At 32.3% G+C, this 25,067-nt stretch overlaps 1 protein-coding gene across 1 annotated transcript in view; it reads left to right on the top strand.

Moving 5' to 3' along the window:
• Window positions 1–14,034: 14,034 nt before the first annotated feature.
• Window positions 14,035–25,067, top strand: part of MS3_00003259 (uncharacterized protein) — a 63,586-nt gene continuing 52,553 nt past the window's right edge. Inside the window, exon 1 of the mRNA XM_051211002.1 lies at window positions 14,035–14,070. The gene's annotated coding sequence lies outside the window, so the exon portion shown is untranslated. The remainder of the gene's footprint in view (window positions 14,071–25,067) is intronic.

The raw sequence follows: 25,067 nt of genomic DNA, 5'->3' as shown, positions 1-25,067 counted from the left end.
GTGTTTTTGGAGGTGTGTGTGGAAATTCATCAATTTAGATAAACGAAAGGAGCTGTGAGTAGATGGTAGATATGCCTACACAATTTGATTAAAACATGACTTAACATTTATAGGTATAAAAGATGCAAGTCAGTATATAGACACATATCTAATATCATAAATGCATGCTCAAGGTGATACGTATAAATGACAAGAGGACTGGAAAGATTGCAACAATTCGCCTGTCAAAAGTTAGGGTATATCGCGTAGGAGGAATGCAGAAGCATAGTAAGTCTCAACATACTTCGTTCTTTCCAGTTTGTCTAGTTACTTGTTTATTTTTGTACACAAATGTTCAACGAAGTGCTTGACGTAAATGCCCTTCCATATATAAAAGTTATAAACCACTAAAGAGCTGCGTGATATCAGATATAATGGTGTAGACAGACTGTTGTGTTTTGATTGATTGACAATTACAGTGTTCTGGACAATGAAGATCAAATTTCGCTGTTAGGGGACACGTGTTACAAGTGAATAATAATGACTGAAAATGTATATGATGTAGATGATGGTTTTTATACTGCACCTTATTTAAATTCATGAGTTGATGTGACATGTATATTATATGAGTTTTCATTTTACTCACTGTGCATTAGGTTTATTAATAGAATCTATGACAATGTCATTTAGAGAAAGGATTTTATGAGCTCATTCTATACTAATACAAATTTTATTCAGTCATATATAGCCACTACACATAACTGGTTGTCAACATCAACCAACAGCGTTTCCATAAAGATATTTGGAAACTGTTCGGTCTTTTTTGTTTCTATTACTTATTATTTATGCTGCTAATAACCGACTAAAAATGATGACTATAGATGATTTATTGATTACATGTGGTCAGTTGTGATTGGGAAGGAATTATAATAAATATTCAAATTTCTAGTTGAATTTTGAACATATTCAACGCTATCCATAGAGTTGTTGATACATACCCCTATATTATTTGAGAAGTTTTAACGTTTTACTGCTGGACAGTTGATGAAATTTCAATTAACAGTACTATTCTTTCTCACTTGGTAGATAGTGAACATCATATCAAAATAGAGCAGGCTTTCTCTGTTTTATATCAAGTTCCAAAATATCTACCTCAAGCAGCTAGATTATGATTGCTCTACAAAGTCGAAGCCATCTGGATCAACTCCAGAAAACCAAACTTATGTATCAGAAAAAGTATATCCAGCTTCTATGTTTACCTTGGCCCACGACTGGATCACCGGATACCTAGACTGAATATTATAAACATCTTACCCCCTCTTTTTTTGGTTACCTCTATCTTTATCTTCACATCCATCATTCCCAAATTGTTAATCGTAATTACCTTGATAACACCCTCCTTATTACATATTATATTCACACAACAATATTATTATTATTATCTCAATTGACAAGATGAAATTCTCCTACTATGCATTTTATTCACACAATTTTGCATTTTTATTTCTGCTATAATACTATTCAACTTATTGTGACTGGACACTACTCCAAATCATTCTAATTTGCAAATAATACAATTTTGTAGTATATATATGTCGTAACAGATGTAAACGTTCACCATTTTTAACACAACATTGTCAAATTCATTAATACATGCCTTATTTTTGGCCATTGTAAAATATCATGATTATGGACTTGTAACTGTAGAGCCTGATGATGAAGTTATTGAAAACAATTGTTGGCTTAAGTATTCTTCATTTTTTATTATTCTATGGGGATTTTTAAAATGCTGAAATTTTAATAGTTGAGATCACGAGTCAATTGAAGCTAAACCACCATGGAAAATCTTGAAGCACTGGACGGCCGTCTCGTCCTATTGCTGGACTCCTCAGCAGTGCGCATCCACGATCCCGCCTCTCGGGTTCGAGCCCAGGACCTATCGGTCTCGCGTGCGAACGCTTAACCTCTAGGCCACTGAGCCAGTGTTAATGTCTAACTCCAACTAATCCACGAAATTGAGCGACACATCCACCATTGTCTTCAGTGAGTTACTATCTCACAACAGACCCAGTTGAACTCCACTGATCACTGCTTCTCACTAGAACTCCAGGATGTACATCTTGAAGTCAGTCACTATTGAGCATATGTTGATTAGTATCAGAAGGGGTTTTGTGAATATTGACTCAACTATCAAGATTACTATAATATCCACAAAACCCCTTCTGATACAAATTGATGAAATGTTTTGTAGAATAGTGTTATTACTATGTGTTCCAATAATTTCTTTACAGAGTTGACAATAAATCTATCACTTGACCGAGTCATTAAATATCGAACTAATAGCCATGGGCTTTTTGTTTTTATATTTTTAATATTTTCTAGAATATCCTTAAATTGGAATTCATGTAAAATAGTCTCTACTAGCTCAATCATATTTTTAAAATGTATCCGAATTATAGAAATTAATTGTCCCCATAATTTTGTTTTTTACATGGTTGAGTTCTTATTTCATTTTTTAGCCGGTGTAGTATTCATTTATTATTATTATCATTGTACTGGTTTTTTTTTCGAGTGACTTCCTGTTTTAACTGTGATTAGTAATTAATTTACATCCTCGTTAATCACATTAATAACTGGTTTTTAAAATCACTGTAGAACAAATCGTAATGCTAAGAACGATGAAAATTAAACTGGTAAATTATCAGTAATGGTTATTAATAAAAATTAATATATTTGTAATATCTCAATGAGTAGAAAAATTAAGTTTTTAAAATTTTCTGACGTTTCCTGACTCACTATAAGCAATCTACCCAACGCTCAATTTATTTGAAATTAACCAAGTCAAACTTTGGTAACAACACCTACAAAATTGGTACGGTTGTTTATTAATTATATATTGTAATTCCCTTTAAATATTATGATCTTTTAAAGAATGTATTATTGAAATAGATATACTGTAATATTTTTTAAATATTTTGTGAATACTTCATCACTCTCCTTAATTTACGTTAATGCTTGACGAATACATTTCTATGTATTTACGTCTCAATACTAAGAGATTGAAGGTGAATAAACCTATTTAAATGGTAAGTGATCTGAAGCATTTAAACACTGTATTTTATCATTTTTTAAAAATGTAGAACTTATTCCATTTGCACTGAAAGTTTTAAGAAATTAGTATCGATTGGGCTTTTGGAATTGATTCCGAAACCCCATTAGTCTCATCAGTGCATGTTATTTCTGTTTGTGTAAATATCGAATACATATTACTATGTTCTAAACGAAGGTTGCTCTATGCTTCTAAAAATTATTATCTTGTTTTTATTTCTTTTAGTTCCCGTCTTTCAAGTAATGATATAAGTTGTTTAGTAGTAACTGAAGTACGATTCATAATTGTAACTCACTTTTAGCAACTATAGGGGACAACATTGAAATGGGCTGAATTTAGTCAACCTTATAATTTGTTGAGCTTGAAACCTATAAACAATACTAAATGATCTAGAAATTTAAAGCTGTTATTTATTAGTTACATATCTTTCATTAGAGTGTCAAAACAATAATCAATATTACATTATATGGGAAAACTGGTATTCCATACACCTTAACTGTTAAAAAGAAAACTTTTCTTTAAACAGATATATTGAAAATCGACAGATAATTCCCATTTAAACATTAAAATTAAAACACGAATTTCAGTGAAGGGAGCTGGTGTAGTACTACTTGACCGCAAAGAATATTTGGATAGAATAAAGTTAATTCTAGAGGATGGTACTAAATTCTCTAAACCTAAAGAAGTTGATAAAACATTACAAATCGAAAAACAGCTAACAGATGTTAAAAATCTTAAGAATAAGGGGATAATAACCCAAGATTTATATAATCACATGCGTCCCATGGGTTCAGTCATCCCGCGCTTATATGGACTACCGAAAATACATAAGCCGGGTTTACCGTTACGACCTATTTTGGACATGTCAAGTTCTCCATACCACAGAATCGCCAAATGGTTAGCGGAAAAATTGGAACCGGTTAGAAGGCAAGTATGTAAACATTCTATTCATGATACTTTCCAATTTATTGATCGTATTAAGGACGTTAATGCTTCTGAAAAACACATGTTCTCGCTTGACGTTAATTCTTTGTTCACTAGCGTACCTTTAACCGAAACAATATGTTATATATGTGAGTATATTGATTCTAACAATATAGATCTAGGTTTGCCAACTGAACACTTGAAAGAATTATTGTTACGCTGTACTTTTAATGTCCAGTTCAGTTTCAATAATGAAATATATAGACAAAGGGATGGGATCGCAATGGGGTCTCCATTGGATCCAATTTTAGCAGACTGTTTCATGGCAAAAGTAGAAAATGACCAACTCCGTTCAATGATCAATCGATTCCACCTATACGTGAGATACATGGACGACATGTTTGTTGTTTGTGACAATAATATTGATTTAGATGATATTCTACATACCTTTAACTCGTGCCACCCTTCCATAGACTTCACGTTAGAAAGGGAACAAGACCAATCAATTCCTTTTCTCGATGTACGTCTGATGAGAACGAGTAATGGTTCTTTAAAAAGATCCATCTTTAGAAAACAAACATGGAATGGCCAGCTAACCAACTTCTATAGCTGGGTTCCGTTAAGTAGGAAGAGAAACCTTATCCATTCTTTATGCCATCGCATACATCACATATGCAGTACGGAATGCATTAACGAAGAACTCGCATTCCACAAGAAGACTTTGACGGAAAATGGTTACCCAGAACGGTTCATAGAAAAGAATATGAATAAAAGTAGTCGCGAGAAGAATTCTAGTTGTTCCGTTCCAAAGAAAAACCTTTATATAAGTCTGGAATTTAAAGGTGACCGAACATCGGACGTAATCAAAAACCGTCTAACAACAGCTATTAGAAGAACATTTAACGCGGCAAAACTGCGAATATCCTTCACTAGTAGAAACTTATTTTCTGTATCCATAAAAGATAAGCTTCCGCGTCTGGTCGCCTCCATGTGCATCTACCAGTTCACCTGCTCTTGTGGAGCAAGGTACATTGGCCGTAGCCAGCGCTCGCTTTCAACTCGGATACGAGAACATATCCCAGCTTGGTTCTATAAGGGTGAAAGGAAAGCAGTTAGGAGTTCTATACTTGAACACCTAATCGACTGTAACCATTCAACAGATCCACAAATTGACTTTAAGGTTGTTTATATGATTCGTTCAAATCTACCCAGATTTCTTCACATCCAACTTTTAAAAATAGCCGAAGCTCTTACCATCCAGGAGCTTAACCAGAACTGTGTGTACAAAAGAAGTACGTCTTATCGTTATCGTTACCTTGGCCTTAATTACTTTGATTATCCAATTATTATTATTATTATTACTGCATTCTCTCCTTTACTTATGTCTTATATTCTCATTGTTTTATTCGTGAATACTCATCATATCACCATATTTATTTTTACACCTATATGACCTTTAATTATTATAACAAAAACATTTTAATCATTTTATTATAATCACTAAATCTATTGTTATTGTTATTATTCATATTACGTAATCTAGTAATATAACCTTTTTATTAACTGTGTTCACATTTCCTCACGGAATTAGTACTTTTACAAAACACAAAAAAAATTTCATATATATACGATTGTAAAGCTTGATAATAAATTCGTTGAAAAGAGATCCCTTCGCTGAAATTCGTGTTTTAATTTTAATATTGAAAATCAATTAGACTCTTTGTATAACTGATATATGTATAAAACTGTTCATCCGTGCACCTCATGACCATACAAACTCATGCACTATTTTTAGGTCCAAAATATTGTTCTTATTCTGACAAGCATAAGTTGCTATCCACGTAAACTGAATTTTAAAAAGTGAGACTATAATTTATGGATGAACCTGTGAAATTAAAGGTAGCAAGTTTTGGATTTCAGTGCGGAATTCAACGTTAAACTTAAAGGTGAGTCTATAGTTTATGAAAGACCTATGCGATGAGCTAAAGTGACCTTGAGAAAACTCACCTACCTACTAAGGTCCAAACAGGATGATAATTTAGTATGAGGAACTAGCGTTAGGATCAATAGTTAGAAGTTAGGGTTTTTATCACGAACGGACGTCAGCTATAATGCTCAGATGCCATTTAACCAAACGGATGGTTGACAATTATTGCAAAGCGGTTATGATTCCCCCCCCGTTGATGAGGATTTTTAGGGTGTGATTAAAAAATTTTGAAATAAGTGATTGACATGCTTTTGAAAGTGTGTGCTCATGTGATAATAAACAAGCATTTTGTCGCGTGTAGTAATTTGTGCATCTTTGTAATCTGATTAGTTCAAGTCCAAATAGTATAAAGTGCTTCGGATGGATGTGAGAATTTTCATTTTTACATTTGAATTTTATTTTGAATAAATGATTTTGTCTGGCTGTTCCATTGGAATTTCGGTAAAAAAAATTTAACTTCTGCGAAAATAGACGTTAATTCCATTCGAATATCCTTCTATACTACTGTCTGTGAATCGATATTGACATAAAAAGTTTATTTAAATATTTTTTTCAACCATGTAGAAATGGAACTGTATTCATTGGATATCACGACAAGAGAAATAATTTGTAGACCATTAAAAGAAAATTTGAGAAAAACTAATAACCGTTTTTACTAGTTGATTATAATGATTACTGAACTTAAACGGTAATAAAATGTTTAATGCACAAGTGGTAAACTGATTTTCATTATAGTATTTCCGTGACTTATTTTAATACAGAGTTTAATCTTGTAATAATCGTTATGTACATGTAAACATATAAACAAATCATCGCGATATGATAAAGAATAAGATATGTAATAATCTCGCCAAAACGTCAAAGATCGGTGAATAAATAAACTTTTACACCTTAAATTAATAATGATTTCTGAGAAAGAAGTAAATAATATTTATGATTAGATGATTTTGCCAACAGTAATACAAAAAAGTTGTTTAGTTTCTCTTTGAAAATGGTATCGTTAATAAACTTTAGATTAGAACTGTATTATTTTGCATACCCATCAAAAATAAAAATTGTTTCGAACTATACATTGTCCATTCTATATAGTTGAGCAGTTTATAATTAAGATTAGGAAAAAAAAACGCTTGTTTGTGTATGCAGTAATTGAAATCAGTTATTGTGTTTGGGAAGTGCACAGTAGGTTTTTTCTTCATACACTGTTAATAGCAATTGTTTCGTAAGTATGAAGTAAGACCAAATGATTATTTTAATTTTTATCATTTCTAAATGACATCGCATACGTTATTTATGAATAACGTCTGGAATCATTTTTCAAATCATCGGTTTTATTTGTTAAACATATTCGAAGGACATTTACAAATTCTATGTACAGATTCGTAATATTTGAATATGTTCATATTAAATTCGAAACAGCTTAACATTACAAAAGTAACTATTTTTGACAAGTAATTGATATATTAAGTGCAAATTAACAGGCCTACGTCTGACATAATAAATTTTTATGTCTATTGTACTGCCAAATGAGAATAAGGTCAACTATATCAAATGACATTTAGCAACGTTTAATGTCGATGTAATAAATAAAAGCCTGCCTTTGTCTAACTGAACAATGTAAAAAACATTAAAATCTTGTCATAAAAGTTTGTATGTACTAATGTTACATAGTCAAGTGTTCATTAGATGATACAGACATTTGAAAATCATAAATACTATTATCTTTATGTGAGCGATAAACTCAAATAATTATGTAGCTTAATCACTATGGCCTTATTATAATTCATTAGTGTTAGTTCATTTGACCTTTCCCATAGAAATAATCTTGTTGTACCAGTGAACTGGTCTTAGTACCTAATTTCCAACTTGGTGATGACTTAAACTTATTCGTATCAATTTTCAGTAAACATTTAAAGGTAAAAAACTTTTTCATCAGTAATGAATGAATTGTTGTACGCAGTTATCAGACAAAACAGTTAAACTACTTCACTGAGAATGAGGTTTTTAAAAAAACTGTCCGACACCATTTTCTTTAACTAATTGAAACAAAAGAATTTAAATTTAATTGTACGTGGACCTAAAATAGCCTTCACACGGTCTCTTAACATTTCAGATTGTCCTGAACAATTACATAACTATTATTCGGTAATCTCGCCGCATATGGGACAATGGAGCTTGCACTTTGTACGTTATCATCGTCCATAATTTGAAGAAACAGTGCTCTGTAGAAAAGAACTTACATTTTATGTTAATTTTAAGAAATAAATAACCAATTATTACGAATTTATAACTAGTCCTTTAATTGGATGAAACAAAATGAAAATTTTCTTAAAAATGAGATGAAAAAAACATTTTTTTAAAAAATACAAAAATCGCCGTGCATTTAATGATATTCCACCTTTGAAAATCTTGTTATTCATACACATGATCTGGTTCCAATATCTTTTGAACAACAATATTTTAACTGAACAGTGCTCAAGTGTATTTTTCATTTTATGAATGCAAGACCGACTAGTGATTTACACTTAAATAACGAACATATTTAATAAAAAATACTTCTTAAACAGAACTGAGATATTGCATCAACCTGATCAGATAAAGGAAAATGAACAGTGATACTAATCCGAAAGAAATGTATGTAACCAAAGTAGATAATTTTTTGTCTGGAATTAATAGACTTTTGAAGCAAAATGAAGAAGGCAGTGAAAACAACAGACTTTCTAATGAGAATAAAAAATAATTCTGCAATAACATCAACGCAATTTAGCAATCTTAAATCTACTGGTGGTACAATACCCAGATTATACGGCTTACCAAACCTACATAAGGTTGGGTTACCTAATCGTTTCATTCTAGATATGGCTGGAATGGAACAATATTGTGAATCGAAACCACCACTCTACGGTGTCCTCCTTGCTACAAGAAATAATGGTTTGATTCAAAAGTCATTAAACAGAAAAACTACATGAAACCGACAACTGACAAATATTCACAGTTGGGTTTTGATAACGAAAATATAAAATATCATTGAGTTCCTACGCTCACGATATTGTTATTATTCACTAGACCGCCCAGATCATGAACTATTCATTTCAAAATCCACCTTCCTAGAAAATGCATACCCGTTGAGGTTTATCGGGTAAAAGATGAAAAGGGAAACAGCCTTCATAGACTAAATATATTGTCCATTAACGAACTCTTTTTGTACGTCTTCGGTTGAGGAGAGATATTCTAGTAACATACTAAAAGCCGTCTGAAGATGTTAGTTCGAAAGACATCTATTATAGCAAATCTTCGTGAAACTTATCATAGTTATTCTCTTATATATCGTTGTGTGAAATATAACTTGCCATGATTAACAAATTTAATATAAATAAAATCAGTTCACTTGTACCCGTGGAGTTGAGTGAGTATATAGGTCGTTCGTCGAGGCCACACCTTCATCGCATTTGAGAACATCTACCAATGTAGGTTACCAGAGGAAAACCGGCCAAACATGTCACCTATTCCACAGTATACAATAGATACAAAGTATTCCGTATCATTCTATGGTATCATTTATAATATCCAGTATGCTTAAACCTACTTTATATTACAGAACCTTTGGCCATCCATAATTTAAAATCCCAGTTGTGTGTAAGGAAACAATTTTTTAGACTATCCTCCTTACCACTGTTTTATTTTATTTTCTCTCGTTTATTATAATATCCCACTTCTACATTTACAAAAATGGTTATAGTCGGCTCTATCTTGCTGTTATTGTTATAAAGTTTGTCTCTACTCGGAATTATTAATCACGATTCTCATATTTCCTCTGTTTCAACATAAAGACAGACCCAGAAACTCTGTCCACCCTGCTGATCATGTGTTTTCACAATTGAACTCACGAGTTGACCTAAGCTAAACAACCCTTGAGAACCCGGAAGCACTGGGTTCGAGTCCTGTGTGTGTGATCGTGGATGTGCATGGTTAAGGAGTCCCACACTAAGAAGAAATAGTCGTCTAATGTTTCCAGGTTTTTAGTAGTGGTCTAGCGTAGATTGACTCATGATTTCAGCTGTGAAAATACTACAGTCTCCATACTGATTATGTATTTGTTATGATTAGATGGTGGTTGGAGGTAGTCGACAGGAAACTCTGGACCCGGGTTTCGTGCTACTTGGCACTCGTCAGCAAGGTGTACCTGTAATCTTGAGGGAACTGGTGCTCCCTGACAGATTCGATCCCGTGTTACCCAGCTTCACAGTCAGAGACGTTACCACTGAGCTATCCGAGCCGTGACTAACCTCCTGTAGGACTGAGATGTAATCATGACTGACTGATCACTGGGTGGTGATCAATGTCATGTGTGTCAATTCCTTATTAGTGCAGATCGAATGCTATCGATCAAGTTGCAATGTGGCCACCAGTCTAGGTGACTCGACACTGCGTGCACTATGTTGAGATTAGATGGTGGTTGGAGGTAGTCAACAGGTAACCCTGATACGGGATCGAATCTGTCAGGGAGCACCAGTTCCCTCAAGATTACAGGTACACCTTGCTGACGAGTGCCAAGTAGCACGAAACCCGGGTCCAGGGTTTCCTGTCGACTACCTTCAACCACCATCTAATCTCAACATAGTGCACGCAGTGTCGAGTCACCTAGACTGGTGGCCACATTGCAACTTGATCGATAGCATTCGATCTGCACTAATAAGGAATTGACACACATGACATTGATCACCACCCAGTGATCAATCAATTGTGATGTATTTGTTACGTCTGAACAGTTGTTTGCCTATTTAAAAATTATGTAGTCATAGTCTACACAACCAATAAAGTTTTAGCAAATGCGATTATACGTTATCCCATGATTAACTACATACATATATGTGTACAATGTTAAAAATGAACTTCTCGAAAATGGACTCAATTGTTAAATCAATTGTTTTATAACTAATTAGTTTAAGAATACTGTTTATTGGAAGGTAGAAAGAAACCAAATATTATTCTGCCATTTTTCAGAGCTATTCAATAATCCGAATTCCCGACGTTATACGAAGCCAGACCCATGTCTCGTTATGAATAATATATCATTCACCTAACGAATAGTTTTAGCAGTTACAAATTTTTATATATGTACGATAAACACAAACGAATGTAAACAAATAAGTAGACATTAAATCACAACTATCAATAACAAGTAGTTCCTGATGGAATTTTCAGTATTACTACTAGTATCACATCGATAAATTTTATCTTAAAGTTTCTATCTTGATGAAAAATAAAAATAAAAATTACAATATCATGCGAACTACAATAATTATTTCTCACTAAGGAACTAAGTAGTTTCCCTTCTTTCTCTCTTTCTCTAATGCTTATAGGGATGTTTATCCGACAGATTTATCTAAACTAGAAAAGACGACAGCAAACAGATAAACTGGAGATGTGTTTCGTGTTGACCATTGGATTAATTCAACTGAATTATGAAATCATAGATAAATATGTATACATTGTCATTGGCTGATTTTCAATAAAACGGCGCCTAACAATAATCATAAACAACAATGCCTGAGAATTAAACTGTAACGTTTGATACCAGTTAAATATTAGACCAGATCGATAACTATATTTATACTAACGATAGTAACAACAGTGATTTAATGAGTTAAATCACAGTAGCAGAGTAAGGGAACAATTCAAAAGTGTATGAAAGAGCATCTGATCCTTTGTCCAGATTCATTAGAAATAATAAATAATTACTTTGCGTCATCTAAATGGCTGGAATCAAACTGTTCGTCATTTGTACATAAAACATTGTTAAACAACAAATACACTAATCTCTCAAGGCACGAAAGTCTAATAAGTATAAACAGTTGGATCACTAAAGGAGCAGAAAGCCCTTTTATGTTCAGGCTGTTTTGAACCTTTGATATTAAATCTGTTATTCAGCATGGATACCATCCAACTACTCATGTTACTAAAAGCAAATACATAATTAAGGGGGAAGAATGTATTTGTAAAATCTCAGCGAATGAATATGAAGTACATCCAATGTTTCTCTTGACAATCTGGTTCAAGCTTTTTCAAGGAAATACAATCAAACATCAAAATTATCGAACATAAATAAGTACATGGTTCTTCGGTTAACTGTACATTAAATAAGTCCTATTTTGATGTTTGATTGTATTTCTTTGAAAAAGCTTGGATCAGATTGCCAAGCGAAACGTTAGATTTATTTCCAATTCATTCGCTGAGATTTTACAAACACGTTCTTCCTCCTTAATGTCTTACATCAAATCGGCGCCCAAATACTGTGAAACTATTCGTTCAAATTTAGTTGAAAGTTCTCACATAAATACATAATTTATATATAATTATATATTGTAAAAATGATTTCATAATTCACACTAGCTTACAGGCATGATCGAGTTCACACAAAAGTAGAGACAACATTAAAATCAAAGGGTACAGTATCCGAACGGACGTGATTTATGGGTTACTTTTACCAAGAATGAGTGATGTTGTTGTGAATAATCTGCAGCATTAGATGAACGTAAAATGTATAATCAAACGTAACATCATTTAAAAGTACATCATTATTGACGAAATGTACATGGTAGCAGTCATAAATCTTGTAATCAAAAAGTTATGAGTAATAAGTAGTGCATAATAAAGGTTGTGTGTATACGTTAAGAAAGTGGCATAACTGAAGCTTCACTCCCATTTTAGAATGCTAGATATCATATCTCTGTCGTAGAGAACACACAAAACAGTTTTCTCATTCGAATTAAGCCTGCCTTTTCACATCACTTTTGTCTGCAGTATTAAACTGCGGTCATTGTTATTATGTAGAGATGAAGTGTGTGAAATGATTATAAAGACATTTAGTTCCTTGAAGGAAAACAAACCATCCACAATAGCAGGTCGATTGTGAGGGAGTTGTACTGTCTTAGTTGACCAGGCGGATTGTGTGGATGAAATAATAGTTATTGCGAATAATAAATCTAGAATCCAGAAATTTTAGGGTCTTTAAGACAAAAATCTTTTAGGACTTAAGAGAGAGTAGTCTCCAATGCTGTCTATCATGTGGTTAGGTCATATCTTCCGAACAATAAGAATATTTGGGACTTAAAGGGAACAGTAATTTTGGAATACTCCATTTACTGGAAATACAACATTCAATCTGAAATATGTGATTCTTGAAAAAACAACGTATTATATAAACTCTATTATTGCGAAAATTAACAGTCTTATCATGTCTTATATCCAAGTTTATTTTTTATTGTGGATTAAATTCAACCGGGCGAACAAAGTTCATAAATTTAAAGCCAACTCAGTTAACATTATTATCAGGTGACTAGAACGAGTAATGAACTTCAGATTTTAATTTACACTGGACATAAAAGAATGGTGATAGGAGCAAACCACAACAACACAATACGCTTCTAATTAAAGCCTTTCTTGAACTCTGTATATTTTTCTGCGTATTTATTTGTGTATTATTTACTAAAATGAAAATGACTAGTCTTAACTGACAATCATTCCAAACGTCCTATGCATATTATGATAGACAATAATTTATCCAATCAGAACTCTTTACATTTCAAATCAATAAAAGGAAAACATATGAACTATATCATTGGTTCATTTGATACAATCGGACCATTTGATATTGTAAAAATTTACCTCACTTTATTCTGCTAATCAAGATAAGTTGAAAAGTTTTGACTAATGAAGACTATTCTATTAAAATGTGCGGAATATCATTTTATTTTTAGAATACAACCAAATGAATTAAATTTCATCTGGTCTTGTCAGCAAATAGACTATGATCATTTTTAATGTTACTGACGTAAAAGAGATAGCAATGAATTAATTTAATTGTAAAGGTTTTTACTCAAAGCAGTCTAATATTATATTCAAAATGAATGAATTCTAATATGACAGGCAAACTAATTATGGAGTCGTGATTTTTTTACATATATATGTATATATATATATATATATATATATATATACATTTCTATATCCTTTCTCCCAATGGCAAATAAATATTCTGGATTTTTAATGGTGTTTATTACATACCATTTCGGTAAGTAGTGTAAAAACTATTAATAATACTCAACATTTTCATTATAAATGCAAATTTTATTAATTTTGTTACGGTTAAAGGGTTTATTGAATTCCGATTCGAGATTTATAAGCCAGTGTATGTTCGAAAGATTAATTTAATTGGAAATCAATTTAAAGTGTTTGGCGCTTACATTCTGCTATTAAGAAGTGAAATTTTTATTAATCATGAGTCTTTTAAAGACAGTTACTTAGATGGATAGCAGTAATTCATTGTTACAAATTTTTGTACTACAAAACTACTGATGGAATTTATGATTTTGTGGCTTATATGCTCTCGTTGAGACATCTAATGGAATTTGAAAATCGACTCTCCAAAGTTCGAGAACTGTCCTCAGATGTCATCTAAATACTTTTGAAGGATTGTCAAAATGATCAACCAGAAATTTCAGTACTTAGCACTAAACCTGATAAAAAGAAACATTGTAGACCAGCCTTTGTTTGAGTTCGCTGTTGGAATAAGTTTCCAGATATCTACCATTTTCGGTTAATCAAATGAGGGTTTATTCGACCTCAACTACTTGTCCAAACATGATTCTTTTTTATCTTTTTATATACTATATGCCCATTTCTTTTCGATCATTAGATTACAAAATGATTACTACGTATAATGGACTTTATAACCACGTTCATATAAAATCATAATCAAATGATATCTAGTGTTAGGAAAACATTACTGTTAAAGTGTTTGGTGTCCATTTTTCCTACGCTTTAAAAATTTATATTCGTGTAGTGCTTTTGAAGTCCTCATTCTCCTTGGTTTCATAAAGTTTTCCTGTTATATGTGACAATCTTTCAATCGTGATGGTGTAAGGATTGCATCGGTTACCTAATTAAAATAAAGGATTTAAACATAATATATAGATAAAAAGAATGTTATCAGTTTTAATTATTTAAGGCATAAGTGTGTACTGCGGGTGAGGACCATTCTAAGCAATTTCACTTTATGCGGTGAATGTTATTAACTTACGTGGTAAATCAATCAAGTAAGATCAGAAAACAAGCGTTCATTATAAACTTAGGTGATTCGCATGTACCCACTGCTCCGTTGAATATGCTATTTGTTTCTTAAATTCACATTACTAATCTTATTGCTAGTTAAATATAGATGAGATTTTTAACTCTGGACATTGTTGTTCAATCTTAAAACCCTATTAACCTATAATGATTACTTTTCACCCTGAACTTGAACTACCATTGAAAAATTGTATGCGTTGATTATAAAAACTTTTGGCTTCTGATATTTGACTCGAGTACGAACTGTATTTTGGAGCAAATAAATAAGTAAGTAGGGTGGATACGGATTTATGATGCACCAGTCGGATGGAAATGGATGATTACCGGTGATTAGATTTCTTCTGGAAAGTATATCAAAGTATTAAATAGAAAAAAATTAATAAAATAACATTTTATAGGAAAATTACGTACATAATTGTATTGCGCATAACATTTTAAAGTTATGTCGCAATCTAATTCTAATGAGATTGCTTCAACTCCTTGTTGAAAGGTAACTAATGAAACTGTTACGTGCGGCGTTTCGAAAACCTGTGCATTTGTATTGGGGCGTTAGCAAATAAAATTGCAAATGATGACATAAATCAGATATTTGACATTATGCACTAAACTGTTGTAGTCTTCACTACAGTTGAATTGTTATGAAAGTACGGAATGCTATTATTGTATTGGTTTTGAATAGAAGTGGTAAAGTTTTCCTCTTACAAACAATTATACATTTCATTTATATCTCTGACAATGTGAACTAATTAACAACATTTAGTTTGCAGAAGATTCAACAATATATATTTTATATTTACAAAGAAGTTGTTCAGCTAGTAATCCCTAGTTATTATTTATTTTATTTGAACACATATATATTAGTACAAGGGTGCACTAGATACATATGCGCCACACAAATCTCATTCGATGAGGGCTGTGATACTGCCCGAGTGCCCAAACCGAAGCAGGTGGTTTTCTTAGGGGGCCACTCCCTGAGCCTTCGACCTGAACGTCTGATCCACAAGGCAGTGGAGCACCGTAAGGAGATGCGGTCCCATGGTAGCCGGTGACCAACGATTGGTTCATATACCATTTGTTCCCTCAGGATACTGGAGCCCATGTGCGCCAGTGGTTTAGAATCAGGGTTTTCCAACTCCTCTGGGTGGACTCTCTGTGTCCACCGACCCGGTTAAAGCACTGGATATTCACTTTTCTTCCTCTCAATTTCGTAAACAACACCCCCGCCACAAGAAAGTAGTGAGTAAGACTTCCCTGGCAGAGACTATACACCCGTGGCCATGTGAGAGCATTTCGAGAGGGAGAGCGGACTCTCCCCACTCTCGGCCGTACCAGGGTATTTGGGAGGTTGCATTTTATGTAGACTTAGTATCGGTAACGGTTAAGCAAGTCATCGGTTGATATCAGAACGTATTTACATTCACGATAACGACATTATGCCAGAAAAACATCTTTCATTTTCCAGTTTTTATGATATCTACAATTTACATACTATTCACCTTATTGTTAGTATTATAAATATTATTTTCATTCTTTCTTTTGACCTCAGCTTACTTAATTGTCATTGTACTTATTCAGTATGATTGTTAATCGAAGCAAGAAAAGTATTTTCCATAATTATCGATAGTTCATCATATTTGTAAAACCAAATAGTTTTTATCACTTCTAAGTAATAAAAACTATTTGGTTTTACCATCTTTAAGTCCGAATTCACCTTATGCTAACCAGAACCACAATCCAATGTTGAGAAACTTGTTTAAGTGAAATAATTTAAACGTAAACTGCACCAAAGAATATTTTACCGCCTCATAACAGACATTGAAATTAAGTTGGTGTATTTCTTCCAGTTATCTTTCGTTGTGAACTTAGGGTAAATAACTGTACAACATTTAAATACAGAAATGTCATTATACTAACCGGTTTCGATTAAATCAAATATTCTAATTCTATTACTTTGCTGCAAAAAGAAGTTCAAATAATTTAAGTGAGAAAGATCGAATTAAATGAGTGCCTTATAATGTAAAATAGAGTATAATATACCTATAACAACTTACTACGTATTTAATTTGCCAATGCTCTTTCCTGCCAATTGAAACAATTAACTATGCACTAAAAAGATAAAACTTGGTTTAATACTGACTAAAGTATTCGAAATTACAACACTCTTCATAGTTCTTTTGAAGATATCTCACGAAATGTGATTGAATGTAGAGAAAAAATGCATTCAAGTATACTTGGTAATACTATAATCCTGAAATTTTGATTAGGATTATCAACCGTTACTTTTACACCTTTTTCATGTGTAATTAAGAGGTACTATCCATTGGAGACAGGGGCCTAGATAATAAACAATTCATGTACTTTCATCACTTCTAAATAAACTATCCATTTATCGTGAAAATCCAAACAAATTATTATGGTAAATATGCTGAATAGATAATTAGAATAACAGAATGATATTATGAAACATCTATAAGAATACCTAACCAGAGCCCGAGTTAGTGAGTGTGTAATGATCAGGTTCACTCGACTAATCCTCTCTGTTAATCCGAAGTGATAAGTGAAGTCAGAATGATAATACTGTGTTGTATGGTCGTCTGAGTTTGATGCCAATAAATATACTTCTTATATGCGAGCTCAACAAGCTACTGGAATGGAAAAACCAAAAGTAAATCGGAAGCTTTTATCAACTTACCTGAATTATATATATGTACAAATTCATTAATTAATATCGGTATGGGTCCTTTAGAAAATTAATCCAGATCTTGAATAGTCAAGTTCTTTAATCAGTATCTATCGTCTATAATTTGGTCCTGCACTGATGGTCTGATTGGTCATTCTTTGAAAAATGCCTGATATTTTGACTCATTACAACAATTAGGGTGAGGTACATTACCTTCCTCTGTTGAAAAATATGTAATACCCCAAGAATGAGTTGAACCGGATGACAAATAACTTGTAGCTCTACTCGATTTCTATTATGAACGTGGAGTATGGTTTATGAAAATTATTTTGCAATAACTTCAATGTAACAATTTCAACTAAATGATAAGCGACTTGTCTTGCTGACTAACTTCTACCATCTTATAAAATTCAATTTCATAGAAAAATGGGTCTGCTTAAGCTCGAAAATATCTTTTCCTTACAATTATAAATAATCAAGGTTTCCATTTTAAACCACTATGCAGAATATAGTGGATAAAGTAAGTTCAATGTTAAAGAAAGGGTAGTTTATGTCATTTGAGACTGGATTTATCAAGATGAATGGTTTTTGGTTTTTCAATATGATTTCAAAATCAGAGTGTGATTTAAGCTTATCGTCAGATAAGCAATTTTTCAGTACTCGACTGATTCTATATTGCAGTAACGGTTCATAATAGCATGTCATTACTTAAATAACATGCAAACACTAGCACCCAAAGCCTAGAAATTCGAAGTCAGCAAGACCACGCATATAATACAAACATATAACGGATGTAACCAAACATTTTGACCGTACAATAATTAAGCCAAATACTTCTAACTGTTGTAGAACGAATACTGAATATTGACATGAAAACACTAATTCAACTTATACTTACTTGATTAAACCTACTGGGTACAAGTTGCTAAAAAACTAAAGTGACATTGAAAGAAATATTGAATAATGTCAGTATTCACGAGGTATGAATCAACCTTTTTTGTTGAATTATTCAACGATTTCTCACAAAGACATTTCTAGACTATGCTTAACTTTAGCTCAAATATATGCATCGATGATTCATGACCATCTATTTAACATTTGAAGTCGTTTCACTTTACACATCAAGACGTTCAGATAACAACATTTTCGGATTGTTGTTACGTAGAAACTGTTAAGAAAGTCATGGCTAGGAAGTGAAAAAGCCATTGTGATTTGCTGTTGATCGTGAAATTACGAACCGGTACTTTTGTATATATTATTTCCTCGATAACTAATACCGGATGCCAAGATTGTTTGACTCTGAAGTTGGAATTTTCGCACAATGAAGGTTGATTATTCTAAACAGAAGTAGTCTAAGACAGCATTAAAAATGCTATACAATAACATTATTGATAAAATAAACATCAGTGAATTCCATCAACATATTTGTTCGTTATGAAAATAGGAGAGGGATGAATTTTACAATTTTTATTGTTCCAATTCAAGTTTAGTATATTTGAGTTTAATTTCTATGGCGTTTAATAAAGTGTCGTAATAACTCTCCTTAAGTTTATGTTTAGTGTTATATGCTGATTGTCTTGACTTTAATAAGATTTGAACCCCATCAGGATTCAAGTTAACCAAATCTTTCGTGATGGGATAAAATTTTTTTGATTACAATAAAGAGAACTAGCTGCTCAGTGTAACTGATTTATTATAATCTCTAAGTATAGTACCCCGTTGTCATCTAAACAAGAGATTTGTAGGATCTTTAGCTTGAATGGAATTCCAGTTGGGATAGTAAACTTGCTTGATAATCCTAACGATGTTTGTTTCGTATGCTTACAAAAAATAGCGGTAAATGAGGAAGTAGGCGAACAGTGAATTTAGACTTATCCAAAAATCGAATAGCCCATTATAATCTAAAACTTTTCATCTGTAACTAATTAGTTACGTTTCACGGTATCGAAAGATTATGTTTTTCTTCCCCACTTTTATAAAGCTCGTGTGAATTATAGAATGAACAATTTCTCACAAAATAACGGGAGTTAATTCATAGAAAGAGGAATGACAAAAAATTAATTATAATCTTATTAATTAAAATACCATCTTGATGTTTTAACCGAATGGCCTTAATATTTCGTAGAAAGCTTGTAGATTAAGGTCAGTAATGTCATAAATTATTACGAAGTAACAAGGAATTGGACAAAATCTTTCTTTCTTTCTCTCTCTCTCTCTCTCTCTATATATATATATATATATATATATATATATAAAGACTGGGTTTATGTAAAGAGATTACTCATAGTTTACATCTACTACTTATTACTTTAATGTAATCAAAACGCAAAACTTATTGCATAAACTATAAATTTAATGAAGCCTCTTCAAATGAATAAATTAGGCCAACTTCATTTTATAATTGAGGGCTATTTTCTTCTCGTTTCTACTCTGTTTTGTATTAGTCTAAAATTTTAATGAGACCGGAGGTCCTGGGTTCGAATCTTGTGTGCGTGATCGTGGATGTGCACCGCTGAGGAGTCTCGTACCAGGACGAAACGGTCGTACAATTTCTCCAGGTTTTCAGCGGTGGTTTAACATTGATCGATTCTTGATCTCAACCAAAAACCCAACAATTCTCACAACTTCATACTGATGATTTAGAAAAAGTTGAATTTCATTTTCTAACAGGTTTATTGGTGCTCTTCATCCTGTCGCATTTTGTAAAAAATCACAACAAATGACCAACAGTTGTTTATTACTTTTTTAAGTTGTCTGGGTTTATTTTCAAGTGAGATTGCTGAAAATCGTCAACGTGAGACTTTAGATAATTACTGATATTCAAGCGAACTGAATGGGACGAATCGATGTTTTTTGTCATCAGCTCATGACTTTGTGCATATTATTTACAGAAGCGTTAGAGTATAAAAAACGAAATGTTTCTCTTGTTTCATATTTTTTGAAATTCCAAATGTAATGCAGATGTGTACTTTCGTGGTTATAGAGCCGAAGAAATTTATGTAGCACAGCGAACCTGTTATCGCTATACTCTTAACCTAAAAAACCATTTATTTCTGCATTTTCTAATTTTCTTTTCTCATCTTTTGACATGGTCAAGTTGAGTGTAAAGTTGGGTTTTGAAATGTTCACAGACTTATACACAATTTGTATTTGACTTCACTCTAGTTAAATAAGGTAAGGACCGTACTAATAAGTCGCTACGTGAAGAAAAACAATTATAACCCATGAGAATTAACTTCCATTCAACACGAGTGAAGATATTAGTAGTATTGATATAATTAACAACAGAATAATAAGAGACTGTCAAGGAAATGGAAAAAAACCAAAAGCTCATAGCGATGCATCATTTTGTAATACATATTAACACTAATATTGTTCATTTTATGTACTAAAATGCTAACGAAAAGAGTTTTTTGTATATACATGTCTTGGCTGCTAAATACAAGCAACTATATGAAAAACTACACACTCCACGGTGGTTATACGATAATTATCTCACTTATATTTTGTCTTGGTTTATGTTTATTTGAAAATAGAAGTTTAGTAAAAAGGCGAATGCAATCCTATTAAAATATTATCTATCGAAAAAGAAACAAAGAATATTTTGTGCTAACCAATTTCTGGGATAATTTTTCCTGAGTCTCTCCATAAAGACTATGTTAGATTAGATGTGATAATCTTACTGATAATAGTTATCATTATCCATCAACTATAATACAATATTTAATTTGTACTGACTTTTGCACATGATTTTAATCTACGAGTTAGAACTCATCACCGTAAGATATACAGTTTTTTTTCCTAACCCTCCTTGTAAAACTTTATCAATGTAGTATTTTACTTGTGTTTAAGCCTTATTTAACGTGAAATTTATTATTGTTCAATGACATTATTTCAAAAAGAACGTTTGCATGCATACTTTAATATTTTGCCTGGACTAATAAAATAATAATGGATTCATAACTGTAAGTGCTTGTGGAAGAAGCTATTTAAACAATTATCCTCTCAAACATTAGCTCTTAATTTGATAAATTAATTACGGAAAAGTAGGGAAACGCAGCAGCCATTTGGAAGACTTTCCCGGTCTCTCACATTGTACGAGCATTCCATGTACCTAAATAAATGGTTGCTTTGGTTGTCAGAAGGAGCATCAGCCTCGAGGCTTCCGAAGGAAATCGGCTTTCACTATGAGGCGTCATAACTCTTCTAAATGAAAAGCTTCTGACTCCCAGGACAGAGTTTAAGTGGTTTGAATAATTTTTTCTGGTTAGAGTTCTTTTAGCGAGTTAATTTTCTACGGGATGGGGTCGCTAACCCCATGCCCAACCCACATCCTTTATCCGGGCTTGGGACCGGGGTTAGCCCCAGAGGGGCTCCAGGCGGAGGAAAATGCATATAGACTATTGAATAGAAGTGTTACTGGTAAGCAATTGTGTTCAGGATAATTAACTATATGGTAGGTTTTATGAGTTGATGTTTTTGAATTGATTCCTCCAACGTACGTAGTCTAACAGATTATCGGCAGATCTAGTTTTTGAAAAATCTATAATCGTATCAAAAATCTATTCCTCTCTTATAGTCAGTAAGATATTTTCTATAAAACTAGTAAACGAATGTTTCAAAGTGAAATATCAATCAAAAAGGTATTATTATTTTTATGAACCAGTAAACAAATAGAATTATCAAATAAGTCGATATTTCATCAACACATTCTAATAAAAGATATGAGGAATTTCAACAGTAAGGATATTAGAAAGTAAATTTGGAACTGCGTAGAATGAAATTATTTTGGTATGGCTAATTATGACACAAAAAACACGGAAATATATACAGGTATTTTTGAAAGAAGTACGAATTCAAGCTTTCTTTTTTCTCCCATACAATAATCCTTATTAAAACAAATGAATTACCACAAAGGAATAACATACATTGCAAAGGTAAGTTCTTAAAACAGAATAACAAGGATAGTTGGGTTGTTAGCTATCTTTAATATTACAAATTTGTTATTACTTGAGTTTTCTATGTTTAGTTTTCAAAATTTATGGTAGATTCGTAGGTAGATAATTGGACAGTAATGCATTTCCTATCCTAATCGTCACAATCACCATTTGTTCTTCTTCAAAACATTACTACTGGTCGACAAATCAGTGAATGAGATAACCCATCCTGAAACGATATACCGTGCTATTCTTTCAAAAGATAATTTAAATAGTCCCGTATTCCTTTAGCCATGAATAACGTTTGTTTTAAGTCATTACTATCTGTGCTGTGAAGTGAGAGTGGTTTTGTAGTTAAAAGATAATAGTTACAGTTAAAATTTCATTCATTTTTAGTTCATCCATAGTTTTATATGAAATTAGCCTAAATTTCTTTTCCTGACAGTTATATACAAATGTCCTATTTGGAATGTGAATACAATCACTTGTGTAATCTAGTATATATACTTCTATGACCTCATTAGTGTCATCATAAAATGTATCATATAGATTAAGTAATGTTTCAATAGTTTTTGATGTTTTAAACAGTAAGCAGCCATATAAATAGATAACAAAGAAATGTAGCTACGATGAAGAATGAGCTTAAACATGACCATATGACATAAGATATTTAGGTGAACAACGAAAGCAAATTAACAAAAGAAAAGAAATATTTTTTTATTTTACAAGAGTTTTATACGGATTGCTAGCTATAAGAATATGTTTTGAAAAGCATACAAACTTGGTGGTTAGGGTGTAATTGTGATTGTTGTAAAGCAAAGATAAATGTAATTGTATTTACTGGGCAGTTTTGTCAAGTTTTAGAAACAAATTTAATTAAACTAAATTTGCTTTTCACTTCTTATTCACACACTAGGATTATGAAAAGTCAGTCACTGGGTTTTAGGATTTTACTTAAAAATGAGGGTTATGATATGTTTAGACATTAAGTTTCACTGCTAAAGCTGAATCACATATTTCAACCACACATGATAGCTGGATAATACATCCCGTGTTACTCAGCTGATTTTTATTAACAGTGCAACGATACATAACGAGATGGACGAACATACTCGAGGTATATTTCTTAAAATGGATTTATATATCATACTAAGATCACGACGGTAACCAACGAATAGCGTTGTGTTACAAAATAGTTGGAAGACAGGTTATATTATAATTATGAACGTTGTTTAAGAGACAGTTTTGTAAAACATCTCTTGGAAAATCCACAAATGTGGAATGAATCAAAGTTTCAGTCATAGGTGAATCAACAGATAAGAGTTAAAACTTTATCGTTTGTCAAATGAATGACGAAATATCGACTACGGTGAATTTTTAAATATGATGGTTTGATCTTCTAATTGGAATGAACTTTGAACACCAAACTTGTGTAATAATGTTTTTGTTTTCCCAGTTATCTGACGTTCATACTATATCATGTTTCATGAAGATGAAGAATGACTGAACAATTATACCGGTGTTGGTTGTTTGCAACTAATTCAATAAAGCAAACGTATCTTCCTAAATCTTTTTCTCGAGGTTCAAAAGTTCAATCAAATATTTGTGAGTAAAAAAATGCAATGGAATAAAATAGGGATTGTCGATAAGGCACACTTTTTACATACTTATATATCGAAACTGTGGTTAAGCTGATAAATCGGTTTATAAAAGAAAATTTATAAACTTTGAGTTAGATAACTGTTATGATTTTCAACTTATGTCTTATGCATAGTTACTTTTACATTTAACTCTGTACAGTAGCAAAATAGCGTTTTTTAAAGGAAATTTGCAATATGGACCTGTGTTAAAAGGGTTGGAAGACCATCGATTTAATTTTAAAACTATATTATATTCTTTTCGAAGAACTTACACTAGATTGTGCAGTTCAAAGTTTCCGTTTAGAAAGAAACTATTTTGAAAAATTAAAATAAGTTTCTTTGAAATCATAGTCCAATCTAAGTTAGATCATCATTGAAAACCTGGAAGCACTTGATGGTTGTTTCGTCCTAGTATGAGACTTCTCAACAGTGCCTATCTACAATCCCGCACGCGGGACACGAACCCAGGATCTTTGGTTTTGCAGGCGAAGGCTTACTCTCTAGACCACTGAGCTGGCACCCAACAGTGTGAAAATCCGATTTCAGTCAATCCAAAACATTGCATGACCATCTACTATTGTCTTTGATGGGTCACTGTCACACATCCAGTACTTTTTAGCTTAAATGGTCGCGGCTTCTCACCAGAACTTTGAGAATTTTCTCACAAAGCTAGTCACTGGTGAGT

Source organism: Schistosoma haematobium, chromosome ZW, assembly GCF_000699445.3.
Source record: "Schistosoma haematobium chromosome ZW, whole genome shotgun sequence".
Lineage (NCBI taxonomy): Eukaryota > Metazoa > Platyhelminthes > Trematoda > Strigeidida > Schistosomatidae > Schistosoma > Schistosoma haematobium.
Note: the sequence above shows the minus strand (reverse complement) of the source record. Positions and strands in the feature narration are given on the sequence as shown.